Below are 6,000 nucleotides of genomic sequence, written 5' to 3'. Positions count from 1 at the left end.
TTCTGTTGGTTTCTCTTGGCCACCTACAATGTAATCATTTTTTTTGTGTGTTACTTTATATTTCATTTTGTTAAATTTTTTAAAATGGAAGGAAGGAAGGAAGGAAGGAAGGAAGGAAGGAAGGAAGGAAGGAAGGAAGGAGAGAAGGAAGGAAGGAAGGAAGGAAGGAAGGAAGAAAACCTAGCCACTAGGGTAAAAGCTAAAAACTAAACTGTCTTTCACACCTGCCAGGAAAGTTTTTCTCCGTTGGGATAATACTGGGTTTATCAAACACTCCAGGACAGGCCTTATGTTCAGATGCAGTTGACCAACACATAATGGATGCCACAGTGTGTGTGTGTGTGTGTGTGTGTGTGTGTGTGTGTGTGTGTGTGTGTGTGTGTGCGCGCGCGCGCGCGCGCGCACGTGCGTGTGCGCACGTGCGTGTGTATCTTTATTTGGTAACAGTTTGTTGGAGTTTTGTGTATGTTTGCTTTGTTTTTATTTTTTAATATTGGTTTGGTTTGGTTTGGGTTTGGGGGAAAGTTGTTTGTTTACAGCACTTTGTAATTGTGTTGGGCTTTTATTTGTCTGTTTGAGAAAGAAGTAAAAGTTTGTTGAGTAGGAAGGGGGATGATCTAGAAGGACTTGGGGAAAGGGAAAAATATGATCGGATACATTTAAATTTTAAAATTGTCTTAAAAAAAAAAGGTGGGCAGGGGAGGAGAACGAATGTATGGAGTCTAGAAAGATGGCCCACTAGTTAAGAGCAGTCATTCTCCCTGTTCTTACAAACTCCTCCAAGAGAGCCTGTGTCACGAGGCATTAGGCTCCTGGATGGTCTGTCTCCCTATATAAGCACAGTGAGAGCAGGGCCTGCATCAGATTCATCCCATCTCTATGAGTTAACAATAAGCACATTAAAAAGCGAGGGCTTGCTCAGGTCAGACAAATGGGAATGTGTTTTGTATCTCTTTCCATCCTCCTTCAGAAAAACCCCAGTGTATCATGGGAAGATGAGCTTCCAAACTTCGATAAGTGAGGCTGTGTTATTGGTACTTTGTCACCAAGGGTGAGCCCCATTCTAGATGACTGCACCAATGATCACCTCACTCCCTGAGCATGACTCAGCACACAGTGCTCCTCCTTCCCTACCCAGCACCCACCTCTGCAGCAGGTCTGGCAAGAATCTTAATGCGTCACCTCTGGAAAGCGTGTGCTCCTGGCCTGCCAGGCTTGGGGTCCCCTCCCTTCAATCTGTTACCAAGGGGAACAAGGAGGGGAAAATGTAGAAAGATGTGCAGAACAAGGGGTGGAACAAGAAGGTATCCACGTCCATCACAAGGTCATTGTGCATGGCTAATTGTGTAATCAACCGCAGATGTGGCCAGAGTTGGCTAGACCAGAAAGGAATGTCCAAGGTCAAGAAATACTAATCACCTCCTTCTGATGTGCCTCTGTCTGACCCTAGAAGATCCCAAGGGAAGCAAGGAGAAGGAGGAAAGAATTCTTACCCAGAGCCTGTCTTGAGGGCAAACTTCCGGAAACTTCAGTCATTTGGAAGCCAAACAGGAATTGGAAATAAATACATAAAAAGCTTCTGTAAACGTGATCAATACTTATCAGTGGAGTCAAGGCCATGACAGCAAGGGACAGAGGAAGAACTGTCCAAAACTGAAAGGGCCTGAAGGGACACAACAGCAGTGAATGACTCGGCATCCCGAATTGAAACAGAAAAATAACGTTCTCAAAAAATTGGCTAGGGTGATGTATCCTGTTAATTTCCATGTTTTATGATTACATATGTTGTTGGCATCATATTGTTAGCATTGGAGAAAGTTGGGTAAAGGGTATACATGAACTCTTTGTACTGATCTGATGGCTTTTGTTTAAGTCTAAAAATAATAAATGTAGAAGTCAGCAGCATCCTGGCAAAGATGATGACATTGTCCTCACCAAACTGGGTTTTGCTGGTTGTCCATGAACTATAGTTTGTTATTTTTTAGTTAATTTGTGATTTTGGAAAGGCTCTCACTCTGTAGACCAGGCTGATCTCAAACTCACAGAGATTCCCCCTGCCTTTCAAGTGCTGGGATAAAAGGCATATGCCACCATACATGGCCCTAACTTCCCAATTTCGTTTCCTATTGTTCTCAAGAAATTCACAGCTCTTTGTGGAAGACCTCAAACTGAGGGCTTGATGTTGAACTAACTCAATTCCTGCCCTGGAGAAGCAGGCCTGGGAGACAAGTACATACACAAGCAAACTTTGCCTGCCGGACAAAAGCTCTATTTGTTCAGCCCAGGGGAAAATGGGGCCAGAGAAGTCTCCCAAGGGGCCATTTGTGTGTCTAAAGTGGCCAAGGTACAGAGTTAAGATGGACAGTGGCTAGGAGAGAACCTAGACAGATAGGCAGGACCCTCATCAGAAAGAACCTGGACCCTACTGCCACAGGGTCCAATAGATAGAAACCCTAAGTAGTGACATTCATGAAGGGCTTTGATGAGGACAAAGATGGATGGGAGGCAGTTGGGCAAATAGCAATGCGTCAAGAGTTTGAGTTGTGGTAAGGAGACCAGTGTGTACCCTGCCTTACTCAGCCCCACCCACAGTTCTCTGGCTCAAACCTGAGGCTTTGTTCATAGCAGGCAAGAACTCTATCACTGAACTGTATCTCCAGCCCACGTTTTATAATCCTTTCAGTGTTTTGAGATAATGTCTCACTAATTCACCTAGACTATCTTTGAACTCTTTGTGTAGCCCATGCGAGCCTCACGTTTGTCATCCTCTGGCATCAGCAGCTTGAGTATGAACCACCAGTCCAAGTGCGTGTTCTGCTCTAGAAGTGCACATATACAACACTGAAGAGACCAGGGTGACAGCCCTCACAGAGATGCTGAGAAAACAACTCCTTAGCTCTAGGCCAAGTTCACAAGCATCCATCTCCCCACCTAGAGACATTTAACTACTCCCGCCTGGATATAACTGGGTATAAATGTTATAATCAGTGTACATGCTTCAGGAAACAGCTTCTCACTATGGCATTTCAAGGTCATCGACAGTTTAAAATGACTAGTAATCAGAATAGCCCATGGCACCCTGAAAGTAGGTATAGTCATCATATGTCAATTAAAGACATGAAAATGACTGGCAGGTAGACTGTCACATAGGAAATGCCCTAACACCGTGGTGCTGGGCTCTGACATTCCCTATTCCAAGTCGTGGAGGGGCAATTGTGGCTAGAAACTTTCTTGAATTCCCAGGAATCATCAGAAGCTCTTGGGGAGAAGGCTAGGCACGAAAGAAAGGCAGGCAGGGCAGAAGTCACCCTTCACACTGACCACTCCAGTGAAAACCCACCAAAAATCCAAGCAGTTTGTCCCAAGATACACAGTAAGTATATGGAAGAGAAGGATTTGAACTTCAGTCTTGTGATTCCGGCCCTCCAGACCGAGAGGCTGAGGGCACATCTCAATGCTTTCTCTAACTCTCTTGTGTGCCAGGCCAGCCCCGTTTCTCTCTCAACTCGACCCTGTTTCATTTTCACCTTTATCCTCTAAGATAGAATTGGAAATCATAGACACACAGAAAGATGCACAGACACACATGCGCAGATGATGTTTTCCGTATTATCGTTCATCCGTAGTCCAACTCCTTCAGAAAGACTCGAACCCACTTTTTCGAAGCACACACATTCTACGTTTTCTCTGGCAAGCGGGTGCCTTATGGCACCGGAGAACATACACACACCTTTATTTTCCTCTATCGGGAAATAAGTCACAATAAAAGGAAACAATATTTTTTAAGTGAGCAAGTTGCGAAAAAGAAAAAAAAGTAGGGGCTGGGGATTTAGCTCAGTGGTAGAGCGCTTACCTAGGAAGCGCAAGGCCCTGGGTTCGGTCCCCAGCTCCGGAAAAAAAAAAAAAAAAAAAGAACCAAAAAAAAAAAAGAAAAAAAAGAACCAAAAAAGAAAAAAAAGTACACAGAGAATTAAAAACTCCAGGATGACACAGAGATGTACAATCTCTACACATGCTGAAGATGAAATTAATTCCCACCCACCCAAACACTTAACTCTTCTCCTCAACCCCACCCCCACCCCACTGGGACTGAGTCAGTAGCAGAGGGAAGCACTATATAACAAGATATGTAATATTCAAGAGATGCCTTCAAATAAATGAAAAGATAAGGGAAACTGCTGATCAGAAGAAAGGAGACTATTTTCATAGTCTAGAAAGTCTTGCACAGACGGAATAAATATTACTTCCTTTTCCTCTGCCTCTTCTGTTTGGAATTCCATGTCAACACCCCACCCACATCCCACCTCCTCCACCTTCAAGCTACGAGCCCAACTCTCTCTCTCTGAAGCTGGACTTGTGCAGGACAACCAGATACATTATTATTATTTAGAATTAGTTAGTATTGTTGTGATTGCTATTATTGTTGTTGGTTACCTTATTATTATTATTATTATTATTATTATTATTATTATTATAGTTTAGTAGTTAGAGTTATAACATTCTGCTGTTCAGAGCATCTGCACACACAAAAAAAAAATGTAGTAGTGTACCCAGCACCCAGTACCCACTGTGGGTCCACCCAAAGCTCTTGCTGAGTTAAAACATTGCCCCAAACAGAACCTACCCAGACTCTCAAGCCGGCAGTCTTCCTTCTTTGAGTCTTTATGTAAACAGAGTCATATGGTGTCTGGCTTCTTTCACTAAACACTGTCAGTCTTCCATTCTGTAGCCTGTAGCTGTCCTACCCTCACTCTTGTGGCTGCAGTCTGTCATGTGAATTACTCTCCCTTGATTAGGGAGAATGAACAATGAAGAGGGCCATGGGTTGCACGTTGCACTCTGAGTTAACTCTTTACAATTCCTTAAACGCCTGAGTTCAGGGAATGTCAGTATTATTCTTAATTAGACCCAAATGTAGTCTCTAAAAACTGTGTGTCTGGCAGCTGATATATTTTAAACGCTGATACTTTTTTGCAACTCAAGATACTTCAGTTCTGGGGCCACCAGAGAAAAAGCAAAACAAAACAAAAAAAAAAGACAAACAAAAACAAATAGGAAAGCTGTAAGAAACATGGTTTTCTTTGCTCTCTCATGCAAGTTAGCATTCAATTTGTGTGTAACATAGATTGAGACCTCACTGTGTGTCTAGAACCGGACTCAGGACTTTGTGGGTATTAGCAGTGGGTGTTGCTTCTGACAACAGTCCCGGAAAGTAACTTTGCTTTTTCTCTCATTTTCTAAACATTGTGTTCATCTTTCATCCTTAGATTTTACTGTACTAACCCTTTTCAGCCATCAATGTCCCTTCTTCCAAAAAGCCCTCCAGAGCTAATCAAGCCCATATTCATTTCCCTCCCTTCTCAGGATCCAAGACTCAGGTATGTGCAATAAAAGGGGGGAAGGTCTGGCATAAGGAAAACCCATCTGGATAAAATATCACCATGCTTACTACTGTAAATGGATAAAGGATTTAAGGATAAAAATCACAAATGGCACACAAATATAAAGTGAACACATGTCTAAAATTTTTATTTAACTTACTTGTGAAAGAATCATTAACGAAGTATTTGTTGTTCTTTCTCATACAGAACCTAGGTTTAAACATATGCGAAACCAGGAAGATGTGACAGCAAAAACCTGTAACCCCAGCACTTGGGAGGTGGGTGTAGAAGAATCAAGAGTTCAAGGTCAGGGGCTAGAAGGATGGCTTAGCAGTTAAGAGCACTGACTGTTCTTCCAGAGGACCTGAGTTTGATCATAGAACCCACAGGAAGGCTCACAACCATCTGTAACTTCAGTCCTAGGGGATCTGATGCCCACATATGTAGACATACTGCAGGCAAAACATTTACACACATAAAATTTTAAAAAGTAGTTTTACAAGGAAGTTCAGAGTCATCCTTGAATACGTACCAAGTTCCAGGGTAGAATAGGTTACCTGAAATATCATCAAAAAGAAGGAAAGGAGGCTGGAGAGATGATGGTTCAGCTCTTAAGAGC

The sequence above is a fragment of the Rattus norvegicus genome, chromosome 19 (assembly GCF_036323735.1).
Source record: "Rattus norvegicus strain BN/NHsdMcwi chromosome 19, GRCr8, whole genome shotgun sequence".
NCBI lineage: Eukaryota > Metazoa > Chordata > Mammalia > Rodentia > Muridae > Rattus > Rattus norvegicus.
This window is presented reverse-complemented; position numbering follows the sequence as displayed.